This window comes from Mesoplodon densirostris, chromosome 5 (genome assembly GCF_025265405.1).
Source record: "Mesoplodon densirostris isolate mMesDen1 chromosome 5, mMesDen1 primary haplotype, whole genome shotgun sequence".
Classification (NCBI taxonomy): Eukaryota; Metazoa; Chordata; class Mammalia; order Artiodactyla; family Ziphiidae; genus Mesoplodon; species Mesoplodon densirostris.
In genome coordinates, this window is record NC_082665.1 from 46839603 (window position 1) to 46865621 (window position 26019).

Genomic DNA, 26019 nt, shown 5'->3' on the forward strand with positions numbered 1-26019 from the left:
ACAAATGTCACCTAAGAACAGTGGATTGCCTCTCCTCTTAGCACATGACGTTGCAGATTCAAAAATCCTAGGAAAGCCAGAGGGGAGGAGGTATACCACTGCTTTAATTCTGAAAATCATGAACAAGCGAAGGGTAATAAACTCAGGAGAACCTAAAAGAGCAAAGCAACCTCCAGAAAAATGGGCCCAGATGGACAAATTCCCTCAACATCTTTCACGACTCTGATGTCTCAGGAACCACCTTTAAAATGACAAAATCTGTGTGGGTTACTTCAAAGGCAATTTGTAGAAAGGGAAAGGGATAGGACTTTTCTGAACCCTCTGTTGTTTTTTTTTTTTTTTTTTTTTGCGGTACGCGGGCCTCTCACTGTTGTGGCCTCTCCCGTTGCGGAGCACAGGCTCTGGATGCGCAGGCTCAGCGGCCATGGCTCATGGACCCAACCGCTCCGCGGCATATGGGATCTTCCCGGACCGGGGCACGAACCCGCGTCCTCTGCATTGGCAGGTGGACTCTCAACCACTGCGCCACCAGGGAAGCCCTCCCTCTGGGTTTTTTGATTGGAGAACTGGGAAAATAACAAGTGCTGCCTCCTAGGGCTGTTGTTAAAATTAACACAAATACCAGAAGGTCCATTACAGACGGAGGACTTTGTTTCAGTGCCGGACACATTACTCACTTTGAATTGCACCCAAGTCTGTGGCTCTTCTCCCTGGGGTCATTTGATGGCATGTGATTTATATCACAAACACAGAAATTTAAGAAGTATTCACAGAGGGAAGAGATATGGGGACATATGTATATGTATAACTGATTTACTTTGTTATAAAGCAGAAACTGACACACCATGGTAAAGCAATGATACTCTAATAAATATGTTTTAAAAAAGTATTCACAGCTATCCAAGTATGAAGACACTTTTCTCAAGGGAGACCTACTTTAACAAGAAAAGAAAATGCACGTCTCACCTTTGTTCTTCCCCCTAAAGTAACGTTTCCTCCAAAAGATAAAACGCAGTAACACATTTGTCCTTGAAGGGCAGAGCCCAGGAATTCTGGTCTCTGAACACCCTCTCCCTTCCTGCTGGCGACCAAACCGCCTGCCCCGCCTCGTGTCACAGAAGTCCCCCTACGCGCCAAGCAAAAGTGTTTACTTCTGCCGCCTGCCAGCCCGGCGGGGAGGGGGGGAGCACCCAAGGTGCCCCTCACTTTCGCCCCTGCAGCTTTCCAAACAAACCAGGGCGGGATGGGAGTGTCTTCTTGGCTGTGGAACTTGATCCTCCTACCTTGTCCTGAAGGCACCCGCCGCTTTACCCCGGCCCCCTTCGCGGTGATTTTCCTGTCCGGGACGCCCGGAGAGGGCGCGCGGCTGGTGTCCGCCCAGGCGGAAAGGTAGGGGCTCGGCCGCGCTCCCATCTAGCTGGCCCGGGGACGCGGAGCCCCACCGGCTCCCTCCGCATTGCATCTTCCTCCGCGCACTCGGGGGCGGCCGCCGAGCGGGAGGAGCTTCTCCGCGGCTCCGGAGACGCTAGGCGCTTTCGCCGGAGATCCGAACCCGGGCGCGGCGGGCGGCGCGGCGGGCAGCGCACGCGCCGGCGGACGCCTGGGACTCCGGGCGGCGCCGCGCCCTTTCCCGCTTCCCCGCCGGGTCCGAGGGAGACGGAATCCTTCCCGCGCCGCCCCCTGAACCGCGCCACCTTCCTCCGGTTACCACCGGCCGCGGGCTTCGGCGGCTCGATGCTTCAGGCGCCGCGGGAGAGGCAGCAGCCGGCTGGAGCGAGCGGCGACGAGCGAGCCGAGAGCAGCGGGCCTCCGGCCCCGGAGCCCGGCACTCCTCTGCGGTCTTCGCGCCGGGGCCTCGGCGGGTAACTCTTCCCCGGCCGCTTCACTGCGGGTTTGTATCGCCGGGGGAGGGAGGTTGGCGGAGCGGAGAGATCCGCGGGCTTTGCAGCCCCTAAGGCTGAGGATCAGGGGCCGGGGGCGCGCCTCCACGCACCAACCCCCCCCCCCCCAGGAGCCTGCGTGCGCTGGTCCCGTGCCCACGGGTTTAGGGAGTCGGGGGCGCTCGGCCCCAGGTGCTCTCCCGGGAGGGGCGGGAGGGGCGCTGGAAGCTTGAGCGCAGGAAAGGCCGACGGGGGTGATGGGCGCTTTGCTCACTATTGTTTGCCTGTAAAAGGGTCAGTACGCGAGCAGGGGCGAGAGGTCTGGAAGGTTCTCCCGTTTTACCTTAGAAAATTTTGCTAGAAACCCTTCTTCCCGTCACGGTGGAACTAGACCTCGCAAACCCAGCTCCGACTCAGTTTGGAGGAAAGTGCGGCGGTGAGAAAATTTCCGTGACTTGGGCTGCCGTTAGTGTAGGGGGTAGGGGGGGAGACTCCTGTGGTTTTGAGGCGGATTGTTTCCGAGCTCCCTGGCGGTCTCAGCCCCTGTGTGCTGTTCTTTTGGCTTGAAAGAAAATCTATCAAAAGCTATTGTCAGAAACTAAAAACAAACCCAAAGTAGTTTTTTTGGGGGGAGGGTCTTCAGTAGAAGGGCGGGGAGAGAGGTTGGGGACGGGGGTGGGCGTTGCTGTTCAAAGATGATGCTTCAGAAGCGGTTCTAGGGAGTGGTGATGAGAAAGACATCTTGCATGCCAGCATATCAGAAACTACGTAAACTGCAGATTCTAAACTCAGCAAAGTCGCTTGAGCTTAAGAGGAGCGCCGCCGGGTGTAGATAGTTAAGGAAACTGCCGGTCGGCCAGAAGCCCCTCGCCCTCTGGCCCCAAGTTCACACTAACCTTCTGGTCTCTGATAGCCGCTTTTACAAGGCTAGCTTGGATATTTGACTTTCCGGTTTTAAAACTTTCTCTCCCGGCTGCAGATCATGAAACTATCTTTTTATTTATATGGAGATGTTAAATATTTAGGAGGATCTGGTCAGGCTGGCGGGTTATTTTCCGTTCGAAAGCATGCTGATTTGACATTTGTAAATTGATTCGTTTTCGCTTCCTTTTCCTTTCACCTACGACTGCTTTTAAATACGAAGATCTGCAAAGAGCCACTCTTAGATTGTTATCTATTGATAGTTTGTGGTCTCTGAATAAGGCTAATCGTTCCGGAGGCACTTTAGATAATGGCAACTTTGTTTTATGAGGAGAGAACTCTTCTAGAAACTGTTTTCCTGTTCTGGCTTCAGGCTGTCCTTAATCCTGGAGGGGGAGGGGAGGTCTTCATTGGTTGCCCTTGGGGCTTCTCTTGAGCAATATTTTTATCAGCGTCCCTCTCTGATGGTCACAGCAGATTGTACCGTGTTTCCGTATTATGGTGCAATGAAACAAGACTGCTATTTTGATTGTTTCAGTAGATATGTTAGAAGTACTCAATTTATTCTTATGCCCCGAATCAATACAAATCTTCGAGGCTCAGAAAAGAATAGAGGAACAGTTTTGGCAGAAGAATGCCATTAAATGCTATTTTATTAAAGCTATGCTATTTTATTAAATCTATGCTATTTTATTAAGTCTTCCCAACTACCCTATGAGACAGGAATGTTTAACCTTATGTTATAGTTAAAAAAACTGAGAGTGCCCAAGGTTAAGTGACCTAGAATGGATCACAGGAAGGTCACTTCACCTCTGCCTTACACCATTCCAGGAAGCCTCTGTAGCAGACATTCTTCACCAATTCTTCCATTCATTTGCATATCTTTCTCCTTTGCCTTCCACAATGCTCATTTATATACCCCCTGATTGGAACACAGATTAATTCTTTTTTTTTGTTTTCAAACTATGTATTAAATCAAAGCAGAAATATATACAGAAAACATACTCTGAATAATGGCTACACATATAATTTTCTGCAGATACTTACAAATATTCATGTCTCTCTTTCTTTTGGTTAATATGTTTTTTTTTAACATCCTTATTAGAGTATAATTGCTTTACAACGGTGTGTCAGTTTCTGCTTTATAACAAAGTGAATCATATACATATACATACGTCCCCATATCTCTTCCCTCTTGCATCTCCCTCCCTCCCACCCTCCCCACAGATTAATTCTTAATTACCCCTGATGCTTGGCTTCTTGAGCATGTGCTCTGCATACTTTGTCTTTCCTTCTGATAGCTCCAGACTTTAAACAATTAGTTATCATCTATCTTCTCCACATCTTTGACATGCCCTTTGGGTGTGCTGTGTCTGGCCAGGTTTACAAGGTCATGTTATCTCCACTGGCTTATGTTCTGAAAGTTCTTTTCATTCTGAATACTGAATACGTGTATATTCTCACTGAAGTTCCTGCTCATCCTTCTTGCCTGGAAGAAATCTTCCCAGGGCTACAGCCCCACCCTCACAGCTGAAATGAATCTCTCCTGTTTCTCCCAAATACAGTGGACAACAGCACACACCACGATTTCCAATCGAACCCTGATAAGTTAGAAATAAAAAGTATTTAGTTTGGAGTGAGCTTGATGTATGGAACAGGCTGTCTGCCTTGGACATTATTACAGTGTTTCAGTAGAAAACTGTATTTATGATTCCATGTCAGGGTGTTAGAAGCACAGTTCCCTCACCACAGTGGGGTAGCAGGCGTTCTTTCCCATGATGGTGACTGAATTGGTGGAAGTGTCTCAGACTCGGTCAGGAACTTGGCTGCCCTACAGTCAGGCTAAGAAGCGATAATATTATGGGGGTGAGGTTATGAGGGTAAAAGAGAGTGTGGAGCAGTAGGATCTGAGTCTCATCCATATTTCTTTTTCCTTTTCTTCTTTTTTTTTTTTACGGGAGGCAGATCTTTTGGTCATCCAGCTTCCCATGTACTGTTACAACCTTCTGCATCTGATCAGGGCTTTCCTCGTCCTGGACCATTGGGAAAAGGCGAAGGAAAGCACCCAACCCTTAGGAGATTTTCTTACCTTCAACACTGGAAAGCTGAGTGAAGAGGATCTCTTCTTCTGCATTCTCTCTTCCCCCTTACACCTGAAACACAGTGGGCCAATGCCATCATTTCATCCAGTAGCACAGAATAATGCTGGTCTTTGAAGAATTCTTTAAACACTGATTTACTTTTTATGTGGTTGGGAATGGAAAGGTCTGTGGGAGATGAGGGAATAAGGCCTCCAGATGAGGAAATGGAAAGGAAGCTGGAAATTTCTCCAAGGGAAACAGCGTTACTCTCGCCTTCATGGGTTGTGGAAGCAGGCCCAGAGTTGGTGTAGCTGTGGGTCATGGTCACTATGCTTTGATGGGGCAACGACGGAGCAGAGAGTGGTTTTGCAGTGGCTCTTGCGTGACTTTCCTCAGTCATCTATATGGTGGGACTTGAGATTTAACCAATATTTACTGCGTACCCACCATGAAATAGATGTTCTAGGTAGGTCATGTGGTGTTGAACAAAACAGATGAAGCTCCCACTCTTACAGAGCTTGTGTTTCTGTGGGAAATGGAATCAATAAACCAGACACAAATAACTGGAAAAACGTTTTTCAGATAGAAGTGAGTGTTACAAAGACAATGCAATGTGGGCGCGTGCCAGACAGGGCATGGGGGAAGCCAGTTTAAAGCAGTCAGAGAGCTGCTGTGAGGAGGGCATATTTGAAGTGAGATGTGAATGATGAGAAGGAGCCAGTCAAGTGAAGAGCAGAGGGAAGAGCATTCTAGGCAGAGGGAACAGCAACTGCAAAGGCCCAGAGGCATAAATGAATTGGGGATGTCTGGAGAACTTGTAGATGGAGAAGAGTGCAAAAGGGCAAGTGAGGAGGTGAAGTCAGTGAGGCAGGCGGAAGACCGCTTATGTGAAGATTTTAAGTCTTAGAAAGGAGTTTGAATTGTGTTTTTATTAGAATGGGCTGCCACTGAAGACTTTCAATTAGAGACTCAGTCTTCACCTGAGCAATGGGCTTTCCTGTTTCTCTCTCTCTCTCACACACACACACACACACACATTTTCACTCTCAGTTTTTCTTCTCCCCATTAATTGTCCATCACTGATTTCCCCTTCTTTGCCCTAGGTCAGAGCACAGGCATATCCACACAGAAAAGCAGTGCTCACAGGACTGTGGACAGTGTTCCTCTTACCCTCTGAGATAAATCCATATACTCAGTTTCAATTTCAAGCATGAAACTCCCCGTCACTAGCTCTGATTTCTTAGCCTCTCTCCAGACTGAATATCTAGTTGTCTCTAAGTCTCTGGATTGGCTGGTGACATCTGAAACTAGATACTAAAAAGTATCTAGTCAAATCAATCATAGTTGGTATCTTTTGCAAGACAATGATTGTCCCAAAAGGGGATATTCTGTGTAACAAGAAGGTCTTGCCTTTTCCAGAACTCCCGCTCTCTTTCCCCAGCCTGTGCAGTCTGATATGAGAGGTAGTTTCAGTGGAAATGTGCAGGACTCTTATAATAGTTGCCATGGGACTATACTATGCCTTAGAAATTTCATTTCTATTGTTCTTTGTAGATGATCTTGTCAGTCTTAGAGTAACACTTAAATCATGAAAGCTTATGTCCGAGTCGATATCTCCTAGTAGCACTGGTTTATCAGAAATGAACAGAAGCATTTTATCAGTTATCCTTTGATTCCAGGATAGCTCATTATTGCCAGTATATAACTCTCTGGGGAAGCTTGGTATACTCTTTAGAGAGAAAATTGTTTTTGAGATTATTTAGCCAGATGCCCTGCTCATTTATTAATTTACATACTTAACATACGTAGTATAATTTACATACTATTTCATCTATAACACAACTCACTTTCAGCTCTTCGTGTCTGTTTCTTTCTGACTGATGTAATGGCATAAAATCTGGAACACGTTTCTATTTGAGAGGGCAGCAATTATGTCTTGTCTTGTTCGCCCCTGTGTCCTCGGCACCTGGTGTGGTGTCCAGAACACTATAGATGGCCATGGATTAACTCACAATGTGAATATATTAGCTCAGCTGTATCATCTTTATAACTCTTAGGATTATAACTTAGTATCATCAATTTGTCATCTCAAAAACTTAACACGTTGGAGAAGACAGGTGAAAGGTGAATTCATTACTGTGGATTAGTCTATATTAATTAAAACTCTTCTGGTTTTGGGCTTCCCTGGTGGCGCAGTGGTTGAGAGTCTGCTTGCCGACGCAGGGGACGCGGGTTCGTGTCCTGGTCCCGGAAAATCCCACGTGCCGCGGAGCGGCTGGGCCCGTGAGCCATGGCCGCTGAGCCTGCGCATCCGGAGCCTGTGCTTCGCAACGGAAGAGGCCACAACAGTGAGAGGCCCGCGTACCGCAAAAAAAAAAAAAAAAAAACTCTTCTGGTTTTGAAACTCTTCTTTTTGAAAATAATATAGTATACTTAGGCTGACACGTAAGAGACCAGTATGTGAATATTATCAGGTGGATATTCTAAAATTTGTTTTCGTGTACAGTAAACTTGCAGAACAGTTTCATAATTCATAATTTATGATAATTTGAGTTGGGTTAGTCAGTTAGTTGGGTATGTGATTACATTAGTGAGGAAATAAGTGTGCCAAGAGCATGGATAAGGGAATCATTTCCCTCTTTAATAGCCCAGCATCTCACATCCATGATGTCATGCCCTTTAGTAGCCAGAGATTTGCACCGCTTGAGTTCCAGTGCTTATTATGATGTTTCTTAGGTTTCTGTTATGTATCATTTTACCTAACTGGAGACACCCACAGATGCCCTGGGGATAAAAAGCTCTCCTCATTGAGATTGCCACAGCTGGGAGGAGTCCCTGCCTGGCAGAGGGAACTGAGAGGGGCCCAGCTGTGGACTCTTGCTGAGACTCATAGTGACAAAGTTTCTCACAAAGAACGGTGCCTTCAGAGGGCATTTTCCTGGTTAATACAGATATTCAAGGACATGCTGTTACATAAACAAGGCCTTCTTGTCTTCGAGCTGATTTTATGGAGTCTCCCTCCCCCCACCCCATCATACTTTAGTCCTCAGAGAAGTTATCAGCGCACTGCTTCAGACAGCTTGGAGGAGTTTTCTTCTTAGGAAAGATTCTGTTGCAACTATTTAGGCCAGCACCATAGAAGGTGCTGCTTTTATTAAAATAATAAAATAAAATATGTATAAAAAATACAATATAAAGTATAACAAATGAAATAAAATAAAATGAAATGCTTTTATAAAATCTGTGCAACCCTTTAGTATGTAAGAGTCCTTCATGTATTAAGGGATAGAAGAGGCAAAGGTAAGGGAATATGTACATTTTCTATGTTCAGCATAGAGCCAAAGAATAAAAGATCAGATTTTTTTTTTAATTCCCTGACTTCTTTTTAGGGATAATATACAGCTAATATAAAATTAGATAATGTAATATATAATAATTATTATAATATAATAAAGATAATATAAAGTTATAAAACTGCACTTAAAAATTGAGAAATGGGTTATCCAGTTGCATTTAGACAAGAGCAATGAGATGTTAAACCAGTTGCATTTCAACTGGATTTTCAACTACTTTTCAGCAACAGCAACTAATTTAATTTATAATTTTATTTAATTGACAGACTCTGCAAGTTAAAGGAACTCTGTTGTAAATGATCTTTGTAAGATGAAGAATACTGCTGTCAAGATACTTTTGATATTTGGAGTCAATATTTCATGTAAATGTCAAAGGAAGTTAGCTAATCACTCTTGTTTGATCCCAGCTATGCTACAATTAAATTAGAAATAATTGATTTTTTTTCTTAAGCAGGATGTTAATGGATATGTGTAATTTCTGATCATGAAGTACCTGTAAATGTTTCGCAGGCCCTGAATGTTTTTGGAGGACAAAACTGGCCCACCTAGTGCAAAACAAAAACAACAACAACCCCCCCCCCCAATTTTTACAGAATCAGTGTGTAGGGCTTTTCTGCTTTAGCCATAAGTAATATAATCATATTCTTATAAAAAGCTTCTACCCAAGTTCTCCACCTATGACCACCAATATTCCTGTCCACACACCTTTTATAATAGCATTCCTCAAGCATGGTCTTTATTATGGAAATTTTTTTTTGCTCAAAAATCCAGAGAATTTCTCCCACAGGTCTTTGAAGTTTTCTGCCATCTCCTGTTGCTAAACTTTCTTTTCACGCTTCCATTTGCACTGCAGTCACTGCAAGCCTCCTGGCGCTGCAGCTTGCAAGGGTCCTTTGACACTTAGTGCCTTTCTCCTTCCACTCCACACTCCCCGTCCCCCATCCAAGCCAGGTGATAACCTGCCTTCGTTTCCCAGCTTCATGGCTAATAACTGCACGACTTTGAACGCATTGCCTAACTTCTGTGAGCATCACTTTCTTTATCTGTAAACTTGAAATAATGCCCACATCACAGTTATGATAATTAGAAAGAAAACATGTATAAATAGTTCAGCATAGTGCCTGCCAAATATCAAACATTTAATCAATGTTGTTACATTATTATTATTATAACTCTATTATTATAGCTGTTCTTCCTCGAATAGTTAAAATTTGACTTTCTCCAAAAAGTTTTTCTGTTTGGCCTTCTCTAGCTCTAATTTTTTCTCCAGTCTGTGTCCTCTTAGACCCTGACTTCACTTTGGACTCTATTGATCTACTCACGTTGTATTTCTTTAATTATTTTTCAGTGAACAGCAACAAATATTTGGGCACCTATCATGTGCCAGGCACAGTGCTATTTACAACATAGAGATCCATGGGCATGCAGTGGAGGGATACAGTGTGTGTATGTGTGTGCGTGTGTGTGCGTGCGTGTGCGCGCACACACACAACACACGGGCTTCAGGTGAAGATGGGGGATGAAAATCTGTTGGTTGAATAGCACTGTGAGTTTTTCAGAATAAACTAGGGTTAAGAAGTAAAAACTATTCAGATGTCCATTAAAAAATTAACATCTTTTCATCTTTTTCTATAGTATAAAAAATATGATAGTTATAATTTCTGTATTCTTTTTTTTTTAAGAATGATATTGGAGGACAACTTCAGATCACTTTTTAAAAAAATTAATTAATTAATTTACTTTTGGCTGTGTTGGGTCTTTGTAGATTGGCTGGGGCTTTCTTTAGTTGCTGCGAGCGGGGGCTACTCTTTGTTGTGGTGTGTGGGCGTCTCACTGTGGTGGCTTCTCTTGTTGTGGAGCACGGGCTCTAGGTGCATGGGCTTCAGTAGCTGTGGACTGCAGGCTTTAGTAGTTGTGCCTCGTGGGCTCTAGAGTGCAGGCTCAGTAGTTGTGGCTCACGGGCTTAGTTGCTCTGTGGCATGTGGGATCTTCCCGGACCAGGCTCGAACCTGTGTCGCCTGCATTGGCAAGCTGATTCTCAACCACTGCTCCACCAGGGAAGCCCCAGTTTCTGTATTCTTGAAACAGGTTTACATATGCTTTCTTTCTTAGAAGCTCCTCTATCCTCATCCAAACACAAGGTAAAGGTAGAAAAGGAAGTCTTCCTTGAAGAGCAGAATCTCACTAGACCATTCCAGTTTATGGTGGGGAGGGCAAAGGATGGGAGGGAACAATCCAGGCAGCAGGAACAGCATGATCAAAGGCACTGAGGCATGAAACAGTGTTGAATAGGATGGAGAACTGTGCAGAGTTTAGTGCTCATAGAGCATAATGTTCAAAATCAAGCATTTTGGGAGATGATTCAGGAGAGAATGTAGGTGTCAGCTAAATCAGACTCAGAGACCTATGGCCTATATGTTTACATCTCCCTATAAGGATATGCACTTGGGTAGGTCCACATAGACAATTTAAACAAATTTATATATAACAATTTATAACAGTCAAATTCTGCACATTGCTTCTAAAGTTGCACTTGGATTTTACATGTGGCATGGAATACATCTCTTCCATTTGCTGGTTTCATAAGACAATGATGAAAACATTAGTTACCTGTAATATATAATTGATATTAGAGCTCTCATTTTTAATAACTTAAGTGTTTGAAAGATAAAAATGTGAAGGAGTTCCTTGGTGGCCTAGTGGTTAGGATTCCGGGCTGTCACTGCCATGGGCCAGATTCAATCCCTGGTTGGGGAACTGAGATCCTGCAAGGCATGTGCAGTGCAGCAAAAAAAAAAAAAAAAAAAATTGTGAAGTATCATTTGAGACTTCTGAAGCCTGGGTTTCTATATGCAAGTTGAGAGTAGAGAGGGATTTCAACAGGACAGAGACATCCAAGAACAGACCAGAGGACCATTACAAATTCGTAGCCTTGAAACTTTCAGTACCTCCCTAATACATTTCACACCCAAGAAAGCCACAGCTTCGTCTTCTATAATTATGTGATTGATAATTTGTGTGTACAATTTGATCAATATTTGACTTTTATTTCTTTGTTTGCATTGCAGTTAATGTTTGGCTTCCTTTCCCCCCTCTCCACTCCCTTTTTTTTACCCCTCTCCTCCTTGCTCCCTTTTTTAAAGATGATGTTGGGGGTAGTTTATTAATTAATAAATTTTATTTTTTTGCTGTGTTGGGTCTTCGTTTCTGTGCGAGGGCTATTCTCTAGTTGTGGCAAGCGGGGGCCACTCTTCATCGTGGTGTGTGGGCTTCTCACTATCGCAGCCTCTCTTGTTGCGGAGCACAGGCTCCAGACGCGCAGGCTCAGTAGTTGTGGCTCATGGGCCTAGTTGTTCCGCGGCATATGGGAACCTCCCAGACCAGGGCTCGAACCCATGTTCCCTGCATTAGCAGGCAGATTCTCAACCACTGCGCCACCAGAGAAGCCCTCCCTGCTCCCCCACTTTTTTTTTTTTTTGGTACGCGGGCCTCTCACCGTTGTGGCCTCTCCCATTGCGGAGCACAGGCTCCGGACGCACAGACTCAGCGGCCACGGCTTACGGGCCCAGCCGCTCCGCGGCACACGGGATCCTCCTGGACCGGGGCACGAACCCGTATCCCCTGCATCGGCAGGCGGACTCTCAACCACTGCGCCACCAGGGAAGCCCCCTGCTCCCATTTTTTTTTTTTTTTTTTTTTTTTGCGGTATGCGGGCCTCTCACTGTCGTGGCCTCCCCCGTTGCGGAGCACAGGCTCCGGACGCGCAGGCTCCGGACGCGCAGGCTCAGCGGCCATGGCTCACGGGCCCAGCCGCTCCCCGGCATATGGGATCCTCCCAGACCGGGGCACGAACCCGTATCCCCTGCATCGGCAGGCAGACTCTCAACCACTTGCGCCACCAGGGAGGCCCCTGCTCCCTTTTTTTTTTTTTTTTTTTTTTTTAATTTTTTTGCGGTATGCGGGCCTCTCACTGTTGTAGCCTCCCCCATTGCGGAGCACAGGCTCCGGACGCGCAGGCTCCGGACGCGCAGGCTCAGCGGCCATGGCTCACGGGCCCAGCCGCTCCGCGGCATATGGGATCCTCCCAGACCGGGGCACGAACCCGTATCCCCTGCATCGGCAGGCGGACTCTCAACCACTTGTGCCACCAGGGAGGCCCCCCTGCTCCCATTTTTAAGGCAACATTCAGTTTGGTTTTTTTTTTTAATTAATTTATTTTATTCTATTTATTTTTGGCTGTGTTGGGTCTTCATAGCAGTGCGCAGTCTTCTCATTGTGGTGGCTTCTCTTGTTGTGGAGCACGGGCTCTAGGTGCGCGGGCTTCAGTAGTTGTGGCTCGTGGGCTGTAGAGCGCAGGCTCAGTAGTTGTGGTGCACGGGCTTAGTTGCTGCATAGCATGTGGGATCTTCTTGGACCAGAGCGCGAACCCGTGTCCCCTGCATTGGCAGGTGGATTCTTAACCACTGAGCCACCAGGGAAGCCCCATCAGTTAGTTTTTGATACATCAATATGTTATTTAGAGCTTATGCAATATCTGATGTTAAATGTCTGAATTATATTTAATTCTAGAAAATCTAATGTGTTTTTATTACAGAAATATGTTTTCTACCAAGTCTGAGTGGTGTCCAGTGTATTTTAACTCTGTCTTTTGGTGTTGATTTCTCTTGCTTAGGAATTAAGCAACAGGACTGAAAACTCTCTAAACATAAGAGTGTAAAATTCCCAGAGGAAAATTAGATGCGAAAGAAAAAAAACACTGGAATTTACTTGATGTGTAATTAGCCTGAAAATGGAATGTGTGGGAGAGGTCCGCAAGGAGGCTAGGAAAACAGAGGGCAGATCAAAAAGTGTCTTACTGCGTTTCCAGCACTCCTGAGGGAAGAATGTATCCTTATTATAGGTCTGTGGTTATCAAACAACTTTTCTTATCACCCAGGGATTTGCCTCTAGAAGTTGTCAATCTTCCAGTTTAAATATACGTACTCCTCGGCTCTTATATTTTTCTCATTGTAAGTGAATTACTTTGGCATTTCCATCTATACACCAGCTCCTGGGAGTTGAACATCTCAGGTAAACTGACCACTCAAATGTCCGAACCAGCACAGCTGAGCAGCTGACTCTTGGGTTGGGGCTTCTCCCAGGTAATGCCTTTTTCTGAGGTTCAGCCTAGGCTGCCAACACCTCTATTTCTTGGACAGCTCCAATTTCTCTCTCTCTCTCTCTCTTTTTTTTTTTAAGTAAAGTTCCTATGGAAATATATTGGACATACAGAGGAATACACAAACCATGTAAGTATAGTTCGATACATTTCCTCGCAGTGAACACACCCACGCTACGTGCCTCTGGATGAAGAGCTAGAACATTACCTGCCCTCTAGGAGTGTACCACGTGCTCCCACACAATCACTGCTCCCCTCCTCGAATGTAACCACCATTCTGACTTTCACCACCATAGGGTAATTTTTTTCTTCTCTTTCCTTTTTTTTTTTTTTTTTTTTTGCGGTACGCAGGCCTCTCACCGTTGTGGCCTCTCCCGTTGTGGAGCACAGGCTCCGGACGCGCAGGCTCAGCGGCCATGGCTCACGGGCCCAGCCGCTCTGTGGCATGTGGGATCTTCCCGGACCGGGGCACGATCCCGTGTCCCCTGCATCGGCAGGCAGACTCTCAACCACTGCACCACCAGGGAAGCCCTTCTCTTTCCTTTTAATTTGAATTAACACCCAGGTATTCTGAATAACTCTAGATCATCAGGGTCCCTCTGGCTGAGAGTAAGGACTAGGCGTCAGGAAGGGTGTTATAGGTTCAACTGTGTCTCCCTAAAAAGACACGTTGAAGTTCTAACTCCCAGTACCTCAGAATGTGAACTCCTTCGAAAATAGGGTCATTGCAGATGTAATTAGTTAAGATGAGGTCATGCTGGAGTTGGATGGACCCCTAGTCCAGTGTGACTGGTGTCCTTATAAGAAGCATCTGTGTGAAGACAGAGACACAGAGAGAGCACTATGTGAAGGCAGTGGATTGGAGTGATGACCTATAAACCAGGGAATGCCAAGGAATGCTAGCAAACCACCAGAAACTAGAAAAAGGCAAGGAAGGTTTCTCCCCTACAGGTTTCAGAGGGAGCATGGCCCTGCCAACACTTGGATCCTGGACTTCTAGCCTCCAGAACTATGAGATAATACACTTCTGTTATTGTAAGCCACCCTATTTGTGGTACTTTGTTGTTGCAGCCCTAGAAAACGAATGCAGAGCGTCTGCGGCGGGCTTGGTGCTCTGAACCCTCTTCTCACCCCCAGGGTGCACCTGATCCTTGGTTCTGGAATTGCCCTGGCTACACCCTTTCGAAGCTCTCCTGTCCGGACTAGCTCACAGAGTGCCCTGTCTTGCCCCTGGTTGTTCCATGTCTGTGTTGTGGAAGACAAGGTTTCATTACTATTGTATGACTTTTTCTTTATTTCTTCACTCTGCTCTTCCCTAGTATTTTCAGGCTGAATCAGTTTGGTTTCCTGACATACCCCAGACCAAGCTTTGTAAATCAGCCCTCTCTGCTTTCCCACCATTGCCTATCTGGGTCTCTGCTGAGGTGTCCTTAATCCATCCTCCCAGACCCAGACTGGGGCACCGTCTCCGTCTAGCTGTCCCCAGTTCCTCCGATCCAGAATCATCTCTGATAGGAAACAAAAAGAACTTTATTCTTTAAACGAAATCCCTATTTCCAATAGTATGGCATGCTGTAAATGAAGGTTTCATTTTGTTGTACTTACGCATATCAAAGGCCGGTTCTCATTTCAGAAAATAAAAAAGCCCTCAGATCAAAAAGCAGCTCAACAATTAGGCTTTAGTTAGTAATAACGGACGAGTCAGAGCATATTAGATGATGGAGTATTTTTTTCTTCAGCAAAGGATTGGTTTTAGACTGCCTGACAGTAACTTATCGATTTCTTATTCTGGGCTGAGTTTCTGGTGCGAGGGGAATGATAAGGATCGGACTGTAGTTAAGTCCCCAGGGTGACTTCATAGACTCAGGCCACTTCCTTTGTTCTTTTGTACTGTTGCTTCAGGACCTAGGGATTCTGGTGGCTTTTGTCTTAAACGCTCTTAGTACAGACTCCCCCTTCACCTTATACGTCTATAGCCTAGGGTGGTTACAGAGTGCATGTGCCTTTTAACTGCCCCTGCTTTCTGTTCAGAAGCCATTGCTTACTGCTAGTAACTACTGGGGAAGTCTCCAGACATTTTAAAATATCACAAACGTGGGGAAGTCTCAAAAGTTTAAGCATTTCAGGGCTTCCCTGGTGGCGCAGTGGTTGAGAGTCCACCTGCCGATGCAGGGGACACAGGTTCGTGCCCCAGTCCGGGAAGATCCCACATGCCGCGGAGCGGCTGGGCCCGTGAGCCATGGCCGCTGAGCCTGTGCGTCCGGAGCCTGTGCTCCCCAACGGGAGAGGCCGCAACAGTGAGAGGCCCGCGTACCGCAAAAAAAAAAAAAAAAAAAAAAAAAAAAAAAAAGTTTAAGCATTTCAACTCTTCGTTCCTGGCCTATTGGTGATTCCTTATTCTCTTGCTCAGAATCTCTCAACCTCTGATTTCTGCTGTTCATACAATATATTTTGCCCTTTGAGGGAGAATGCAAAAAAGTTGCATGTTTTAGGCTTCTCTCTATGTATTCTCTATAATATACATATTATTTAATTGAAAAATAATAAGAGAGTAAGTACACTTTGAAACTACAGTTAAGAGGTTAGAATGAGGCAAAATGTTCTGTTGGGTATGTTTAATCATCTATGTTTTTATGGACTTGCCTTTAGAGCATCTGTGTTGTCAGCTCAGACAGTCCTTGTTCCTGGAGATCTTGTGCCATGTGATGGATGGGTAATACGTATCTGTGTTGGATGATGGATGGGCAGATGGACAACTGGATGAAAGAGCTGCTCCATTTGCTTGGCCTGTTGTTTCACTGAACTACTGGTAGGATGAGTTTCAGTTGAGTTCGGAGCTGCCTCCTGAAGCCTGGGTAGGTTTTCCTAAGCTGAGGGGGTTTTCTTGGACTGGAGACCAGGGATCTAGAAGAAGTGATATCTCCTTGACTCTTACCTGTGGAATGTGCTAAAGCATTTGGCTAATTGTGACCATGGAGTCAAACAGTCTGACTCCATTGTGATCCCCAGTGCGCTGGAGTTACTTCTTTCAATGGAAACCCAGATTTCTTTTTTTATTCACCTTCTTGGGGATGGTGTACACTTCTTTGGAAATCTGCTAGGAGAAGAGATGTTTCTTCCTCCTCCCTTCAAAGAGAATGCTCTTATTCAAATTTCCTTTGCTCCTTCTAGACTAGGTTTTGTTTTGCTTTGTTTTGTTTTTGGCTGAGCTGCGCCTTGCAGGATCTTAGTTCCCCAACCAGGGATTGAACCCCAGTCTTGGCAGGGAAAGCGCCAAGTCCTAACCACCGGACTGCCAGGGAATTCCCGAGACTAGGTTGTTTTATAGTGTAAAGAATGCAGCCATCAGTAAACATTTATCTATATTTTAAAACATCTGCCTTTTGAGGTTTTCTCAGGTTCTTCTTTATAGAAAATGATGCTAAAGGGGTAGGAAACCCATAGACAAGCCTTCACTTCTTTGTAGACTTGACTTCAGTTTATGCTGGATGATAAACCTTGTTACAATGTCCTTGAGCTAAAAATTTTCATTAATGTAAATAGATCACTGTGTATAGTCACACTGTTTACGGGTCTAAAGACTTCAGGGTGAAAGAAAGACCTGGCATTTCATTGTTTCGCTTAATTGTCCACTTTATTCAACATTGACTCTGGCTTATAGTAGGCACTTCCCAATCCCTCAGTTCTAAAGAGATATTTGGTTATCTTTCTGTGGGGTTGTACCTTGGATTATTTTCTGGCCAAAACACTGAACAAAGCATTCCAGAGAAACCTTTGGTTTGTTTATCTACTTGCTCAAATGCTCTAACTTTTCTGCCTAGTCAATATGGTTATCAGAAAAAGAAAGTGATTGTAAGAAGGCTATTTTCAGCATCTACTTTTTCTTCAGTGTGTTTTGTTTTCAACAGGATGATTATAGATTCACCTTACCTAGAAATGTACTTTTTAATTTAAAATATTATTTAACTTCCCGTTTTCAGAGAGTCATGGTATTTTAAACATCTATGTATTTTTAAACAACTTGAATGATCAAAGTTTATGTTTTAGAAAAAGACTATGCAAAAGTGAAATTTCAATTTTAAAGTATTTCTAGCAATTTGTAAGGTTCACTGTCTTAGTAAACTGTTTTTTCTAGATTGGAAAAAAGAGAAGATTTTGCTCCCAAATGACATTTAGATTAGCAGTTCTCTGAAAACAACCTAAATGTCTGCTGGTAGGGAATAGAAAGCTTTGTGATATATTTGGTTGATAGGATACTCTACAGAACTTAAAAAGAATGAACAAGACCTTTATGCATCAATATGGATGGACCTCAAAACCAAAAGTGTAGAGTGAAAAACGCAAATTTCAGAATAGTATGTATTTGTTATGTCAATGTTAAACATTACTTTAAAAATATTATATACCACATAATGTTTTTAAATGCATGTGGGTGTGTACACGTGTGTGAATAAAAAGTAGATAAATTTGTGATAGTGGTTGCCTCTCAGAGAAGAGGAACATGGAAAGGAGGGGCACATAAATCTCCATTAAAAAAAAATCCCTGAGAAGATATGGTTATTTTGGTTAATGGGTTCATGGGCATTTGTTATATTAACATTTGGACTTCTGTTAATGGGTTTTTAAAAAATATATACTTATTTATTTGGTTGCGCTGAGTCTTAGTTGTGGCTCGCCTGCTCCTTAGTTGTGGCATACTGGCTCCTTAGTTGTGGCATGCATGTGGGATCTAGTTCCCTGACCAGGGATCGAACCTGGGCCCCCTGCATTGGGAGTACGGGGTGTTAACCGCTGCACCACCAGGGAAGTCCCTGTTAACATTTTTGTAATGAAAAAATTCCGTGTAATATTTCCTAATGAAATGGATTCCAACCTAGGAACCATACATTTATCAAGACTCTGGGAATGGGACTGAAGCTATTCCAATACATCTATATTTCACAATATTATTCTGTGAAAAATGAAAATTGACAGAATGAATCTTGAAGATGAGGAAAGCTCCAAGTTGATCTGGCTCCTGGAAAGCTAGAATAGTTTACAGATTCAGCCTAGCCCAATCCCTGGCTTGACACCTAACTTTGAGACCTTGGACAAGTTAACTTCTCTAAGCCTCTCAGTTTCCTCATTTACAGAATTAGAATAACAGGCCCACCTCAGCACTGTTGTGAGGGTTCTATGAGTTCATGCATGTAGTAGGGCATGCAACAAAGATTAGCTCATCATTTTCATGCTTACTCCTATTATCGTCAGCCTCAGTTCTTCTGGTGAACTGTTTTCATTTTCACTTCAGAATCTTTGCAAATGCTGTTTCCTCTGACTGGGATGCTTTTCATTTCCACCCTGATTTCTTCTGGTTAACTCCTTCTCAGAGGAGTTCTCTGTGAATATTCTCAAATTCCTCTGAGAAGCTCCTTGTCCTTCCCCACCTGGGTCAGTTTCTTGTCAGACCACAGTTGTAATTTAATACTTACTTATATAGTAATAACTCTAAGTACTATTACTTAATAGTAATAAAACTACTTGCTAATTTCTGCTTCTCTCCTGGATTGTAGACTCTTTTTCTTCTTCACTTCTGTATCTTCAGTGCCTACGACAAGGGCTGGCATTAGGAAATTAATTATTGACTAAATCAGCAAAGTTATAGTAGAGGTAAAAACTTTCAGAGTTAATTTTACTAGGAAATGAATCGACTCCCTTTGCCTAGAGGATTAATTTAGCTAGTATTCAGAAGTAAATCTAGGACTATATGATTTAATAGAAAAATATGTATCACATGTACTGGTTTATTTGTAATAATAATTATAAGATACCCCAAATTAAGATTTGCATAATATTTGTAATTTGACTTTGGAGGGTCATCTGATGGATAGTAACATAAGTATCATCACATACTTTCATTTACTGTGGAAAGCAGGAACATTTCCAACACTTTAATCTTAAGATTTGATACATGCTCATCTGATCGTTTACCCTCAAGCTAGCTCACTTTTTTCTTTTAAAAGTAGCAAAAGAGGAATTAACAAACAGGAAATCTTCTCAAGGAGCAGAATAAGCTAGGTTCATTCAGAATAAACTGATGTAATAAGTAGCTTGAAAGAAAGGGCTTTTGTAAGTCAGATGGAATTTTACTTATAACTTTTAAGCAAACTATAAAACAGTAAACCCTTTGGAAGGGGAACTTACAGAGTAGGAGGAAAGACAGGAAACTGGTTCCTTCTTAGTTGTGGGTTTATTTACTCTGGGAGAGAAACCTAAGAATGCTTTAAAATTTGAGGAAGGTCTGTGTGTTCAGATATTAGCATATTTCCCCAGGAAAGACATCACACAGAATTTTGAACTGATTAAAAGCCCAAATTTATGAGCTAAGTAGGGAGCTGAGCAAAATATGAACAAGAAAGAAACTTTCAAAGCATTGAAAGAATTTTTTGATCCAGATGAGGTGGTGGAGAGGTGAAATTTCAGGGCTAGGAAAACAATGCAAGGCCCTACATTGAAAAAGAAGACTACAAATGTAGCTTTAGGGGTCTACCCTCGCCACCTTTGGAGGCAAATGATTTTGTAACACAAATCACTGGGAAAATTTACTTTATAGCCATATTTTGTCTTATCCTACTTCTCTGTTGACCATTGTACACTGAAATCATAAGTAACTGCATTTTTAATGCTGAGCATATACTTATTCATTCATTCATTCATTCATTCATCAGGACACACTTGTTTGGTTTCAGTTATTTACCAAGCTTGGAGTAAAAGCATCATTTTTTAATCCTTTTTTAATTGAAATGAAACATGTATTCTTTAAAATTGGACAAAATTGGTTATTATTCAAAAGTATCACTGGGGGGGTACTGGAAGATACCACCATACACCCCCTTTTTTTTTAAATTTGAAGGTGTGTGCCTGCAAAATTCTGCTAATAACTACTTTACCTATTTATTAATCATCTGCCCCCAAATCAGGGTTGGAGTACTTTTACAGCCATGTGGTTAGAAGATTGCACTTTGGGAAACACTGGTTTAAATAACATTCTAACGCTTGTAGCCGAGCTACATCAGCATTGGCACCACCTGGGAACTCGCTAGAAATGCATACTCTTAGGCCCCACCTGCCCTAACGAATAAGGATCTACAGTTTAACAAGATGCTCAGGTGATGTTAATGGACATTAAAGTTTATTAAGCACTACTATCCAAAGCCCTCCCAAGTGGGTTTTATTTTTTATTTATTTATTTATTTTTTTTTTGCGGTACGTGGGCCTCTCACCGTTGTGGCCTCTCCCGTTGCGGAGCACAGGCTCCGGATGCGCAGGCTCAGCGGCCATGGCTCACAGGCCCAGCCGCTCCACGGCATGTGGGATCCTCCCAGACCGGGGCACGAACCTGTGTCCCCTGCATCGGCAGGCGGACTCTCAACCACTGCGCCACCAGGGAAGCCCCTAGGGTTTTATTTTTTTAATTAATTATTTTTTTCCCAAGTGGTTTTTAAAACAGAGTATCTTTAGTAACAAGTGACTCATTATCCAGCAATGGAACCTGTATTATCTTTAGGCAACCTAAGCAAGTTCTTCCGTTCAGAGCTCAAAGATAAGTCCTTGAATATTGCATTCACTGGCCTTGGCTTAACTCCCCGTAGCATTCAGTACCAGGCTAATGCCTCTTTTCCATGAAGGCCATACAGACATGAGAATAGCCATTTTTGTTTTCCTTCCTTGATTTAAGCTTCTCCAGGTGTACCTAAATCCCCATCCCTCTAGCTGTTCCTGGTGTGACATTATTTGGAGTTTCTTAACTAACCTTTCTATTTCAAATTTGTGATTGCTCCTTTACTCCAGCTGGTAGTAAATAGTAGTAGGTTGAAGATCATAGGAACCCAGGAGTTGTACTTTCTATACATTTAGGGAGAATGATTTTGAGGCTCAACTTTATCATTACCCGTAATTTCCTTAGGTTCAAAATTCTGTTTCGTGGTGGAGACTTCTAATTATAACAATTGCCACTAAAGAGGACCACTTTGCCTTTCTTCTAATTTCTAAATGCACCAACTGCTTAGCACTTCAAAAGTGAAATGCATATAGAGATATATGAAAATAAGCATTTTCTGTTTCTCCATAAATTTTAAACTTTTAAGAAAAAAGTCCCCTATAATCCACAATTCAGCACATCAACCGATTTCTTTTTTCTCTTTCAGTGGTGTGTTACCACACGTACATCTAACACATGGAAATAATCTTAATGTACTCAGCTTTTTAAAACTTTCTTTACTTGGTAGAATCTAAATATTTTTTCATGTTACTCTATGATTTTCTTAATTAAGCATAATCACTTTTCTTTTTTTTTTTTTTTTGCGGTACGCGGGCCTCTCACCGTTGTGGCCTCTCCCGTTGCGGAGCACAGGCTCCGGACGCACAGGCCCAGTGGCCATGGCCCACGGGCCCAGCCTCTCCGCGGCATGTGGGATCTTCCCGGACCGGGGCACGAACCCGTGTCCCCTGCATCGGCAGGCGGACTCTCAACCACTGCGCCACCAGCGAAGCCCCCTAAAATTTTTTTTAAAAATGACACTTTCTACTAATCCAAGAAATATAGAGCATGCAGTTTTGTTTGTTCTGTTTGTTTTTGTATCAGGGTTATTTAGTCTTGTGTAAGAAAAGCTATAGCAGGAGCATTTGAGATTTTTTTTTCAAAATTTTTTGGAGAAAGTGGCCCATGGCACATTGTTAAAGTAGTTGCCGTTCTAACTTCCCACGCTTCCTTTCCCCTCACTTCCTTCTGGATATTTTTGTTCTTCTTGACCTCCTCCACATTCTCCTGTCTCCCTCCCTCCCTTTCCTCTTCAGAAGGTTTTCCAGCAGCTCCTTCTCTCACCTCTGCATAGAACAATAAAGCTGTGTGTATGTGTGGAGAGAAGCTGAAAAAGAAGACAGATGGTTCTTTCATTACCAGGTTGCTCTGGATTAATTGAGCTGGATATGTTATTTTTTTCAGGGAGACTAAGCTGGATCCCGTGCATAACCAGTCATGGGTTACAGTCATATAATACATGCAGCCGGTTTTGCTGTTGGATTTTGTTTTGTTTTGTTTTTGGTAATTACATCACCCTGCAGAGCATCTTAGGAGGGCCCCGTAGTGAGTTTACTAAAGTAGTATTTTCATTCAAAAAAATTTTTAATGGCTTAAGATTTTTCTCGGGTAGCCAAACCATCCTTATAAGCATGCTACCTTTGTGTTTTATTTCAGCACTTACAAGTGAAGAAGCAGCACGACCTTTTGTCTTGGATAATTTCTAGTGGAGAGGCTCCAACAATTTAGCAGCAGCCTCCTGGGCCTCCGGCACCCTTACCACATTCTACGTCCTCAGGGGACAGCGGGCCTTTAGGAACAGACCCCTAAAAGCGTAGGTAAGCAAAGGCAACAGGACTGTCTTCTCAGACTTCCTAGCTGTTAAGTTGGAACACTTGAAATATTTTTATACAGTGTTTCCCTCTGGCAGGTGACTTTACCCTCTCCTTCTTTGTATACAGCTGCCTGTTAATTTATCTCTTACTAGTTTAACAGGTGACCAGAGGGCCTATGAAACTACATATTAGGTAACCAGTGACTCTCTAGCATATCCCAAAACTGAGCTATGAAAGTTTTAATTATTATTTTCATTCTCAGTCTAAATGGGCCTTTTTGGGACTGTTCTAAACCAACATGGAAGTGAAAAAGTAAACTGAAGTTACAACTAGAATATTACATGCATCACAACTATTGTAGCAAGTGCTGTTAACCAGCTTTGTTAGAATGAACTCTAGTTCCCTCTCTGTCTTTAATGCTACAATTAGTAATAATTTCATTGAAGTACCTTAATATAATTTGTGTGTATATTCTCCTTACTATGCCTGGAATCCCATGTACAAATTTACACCTATTTATAAATTCTGAGAAAGCTCTGGAGCTCAAATGTCTTCTAGGAATTAGCTCCATGTTTTACCCATGAATCCATAGCCTTTCTGATTTGTTGAGGTTCGTCAGAGAATAATTATTCTACTAGCAAATTTGTTATGTTACTGCTTTGTTTGGAAATCATTTTATGAAGGACACTTATGGACTTACAGTATTAGCTTTAGTACTATTGGTACATCTGGGCATTTACAGTGGTTTTGGGATTTAGTCCTTGGGAATCTTGAGCTCTTCACCGTTCATACCAAGATTATGAGTGGATTCAAAGTCCTTCCCTAGTGTCCTGAGGCACTGGTCTTGCAGAACTTTTGAGCACTGTGAATGTAGGCTGAAGGTAAGGCTGGATCTTCAGGTTTCTTACTGCCAGAAACATCTTAATTGAAGGAAATCTGGGCTATAATCATCTTGGAGATTTCTGGAACTGCCTTTCCTGTCAATCTATACATCTCCTTGTGTCAAGAATATGGAAATTAAAAAAAAAAAAAAAAAAAGGGCTTCCCTGGTGGCGCAGTGGTTGAGAGTCTGCCTGTCGATGCAGGGGACATGGGTTCATGCCCCGGTCTGGGAAGATCCGACATGCCGTGGAGCGGCTGGGCCCGTGAGCCATGGCCGCTGAGCCTGCGCGTCCGGAGCCTGTGCTCCGCAACGGGAGAGGCCACAACAGTGAGAGGCCCGCGTACTGCAAAAAAAAAAAAGAATATGGAAATATTTTGAGTCCTTATAGCCTAATGGTGAAGAGCATGGATTCTGGTATGTGCCTGGGTTCAAATCCCAGCTCCACCACTTACTACTTGGGTATCCTTGGGTACATTATAACTTCTCTGTGCTTTAGTGTCTTCATCTGTATGATAGGAATGACCTTTCTTAAGGGATGTTTTTGAGGATTAAAAGAATTATATACCAAGAGCATTTAGAAAAGTTTCGTCACATAAGTGTTCAGAAAATTTAACCTAGTTGTATTGCCATCTGTTGCACTGTTTTTTCTTCTTCCTCCATTCTCTAGTCTAGGGCTAACAGGTATTCAACTCTTCATCCTTACCTTGTTGTATGTTGCTGACTGACCCCGGCATTTGTTTCTGAGACTAGAGTACCATATTTGAATCCTTCTCAACATTTTAATGGATCCAAATCAGAGTGTAAGGTGAAAACTATTTGCCAACTCAGATTATCTGTAAAGTTCTTGATTTTCTTTCTTGCTTCAAGACATAAATTTGATATGCTGATTACAAACCTAGGTTGTTTGGTTTTACTAGGACTCAGAGCAGTTTTATTATGAAAAGCATAGAAAGGTATGGCTTCTATAGCCAGAAATAGGGCCTAAGATGAGTTTTGCTAATGAATTACTCTTATCTTGAATGCCTTTTGTTTTACATTTAGAAGCAGATGGGTAAGCCTTCCTGTCACAGATACTTTGAAATTTTAAAATAAATGTGGAGAAATAATAGCTAGCATAGTAATGGAAGCTTAATTTTCTTTCTTTTTTTGGCTCTTACTGTAAACTGTCATGAATTCTTCAGTATCTTTACCAGGATGTTATGAAGTTAGGTTTGTTTGTTTTTTTTAAATAAATTTATTTATTTATTTTTGGCTGCGTTGGATCTTCATTGCTGCGCTTGGGCTTTCTCTAGTTGTGGCGAGCAGGGGCTACTCTTCGTTGCAGTGTGCAGGCTTCTCATTGCGGTGGCTTCTCTTGTTACAGAGCACGGGCTCTAGGCACGTGGGCTCAGTAGTTGTGGCACACTGGCTTAGTTGCGCTGCAGCATATGGGATCTTCCCGGACCAAGGCTCGAACCCATGTCCCCTGTGTTGGCAGGCAGATTCTTAACCACTGTGCCACCAGGGAAGTCCCCTGAAGTTAGTCTTTTATTGAAGCCTTGGTGTATGGGCAGCTTATACTTTATTAGTTTTAAAAGAAGAATTAAAAACAAGATTAGGAGAGTCCTTACCATGTGCCAGACATTTTTCTAAGTGCTTTATATTTACAAATTATATAGCTCTATTAGGTACTATCTTTATTCCCATTTTACAGGTGAGGTATAAAGAGGTTAAGAAACTTCCTAGGGTCATACATCTAGACGGAGGTAAAGCTGAGACTCAAAACAAACCCAGGGTGTCTGATTGCCAAGCAGACAACCTTAACACCTAATTGCGTTGCTACCTGCAGAGAAGAAATTACATGAAGAAGATGAGAAGGAAGATGGAAGGGCCAAATTAAAGAAGTCTTAAATGCCAGGCTAAGTGATTTTATGTGTATTTGGCAGACAATGGGATAACACTGAAGGTTTTCCTGTGGGGTGGATGACAAAATGAGAGCCGGGCTTGCTTTGAGGAGTTTATGCCAGTGCAGCACATGGGCTGATTTAAAGGGAAGATAGATTAGAGATCATTGCTAGCAGCTGAGAAGTAATGAGAACATGGGTTTAGGAAATAGGATTAAGATAAGAGCTTGAGGGCTTCCCTGGTGGCGCAGTGGTTGAGAGTCCGCCTGCCGATGCAGGGGACACGGGTTCGTGCCCCCGTCCGGGAAGAACCCACATGCCGCGGAGCGGCTGGGCCCGTGAGCCATGGCCGCTGAGCCTGCGCGTCCGGAGCCTGTGCTCCGCAACGGGAGAGGCCCGCCTACCAAAAAAGATAAGAGCTTGAGAACACCTGTATTTAGGTGTGCCAAGAAGGAAGAGAAAGATTT

At 43.3% G+C, this 26019-nt stretch overlaps 1 protein-coding gene across 11 annotated transcripts in view; it reads left to right on the forward strand.

The window, feature by feature from the left end:
- The first annotated feature begins 1147 nt into the window (after positions 1-1147).
- The window catches only part of ST3GAL6 (ST3 beta-galactoside alpha-2,3-sialyltransferase 6), an 81540-nt gene continuing 56668 nt past the window's right edge, over positions 1148-26019 (forward strand). For 5 of the 11 annotated variants that reach the window (XR_009532564.1, XM_060098655.1, XM_060098661.1 and 2 more), the window contains exons 1-2: positions 1777-1891; positions 22629-22789. The gene's annotated coding sequence lies outside the window, so the exon portion shown is untranslated. Of the gene's footprint in view, positions 1390-1693; positions 1892-22628; positions 22790-24396; positions 24475-26019 lie in introns of those variants that run through there. The other 6 variants (XM_060098667.1, XM_060098668.1, XM_060098657.1 and 3 more) reach the window with 5 other exon arrangements.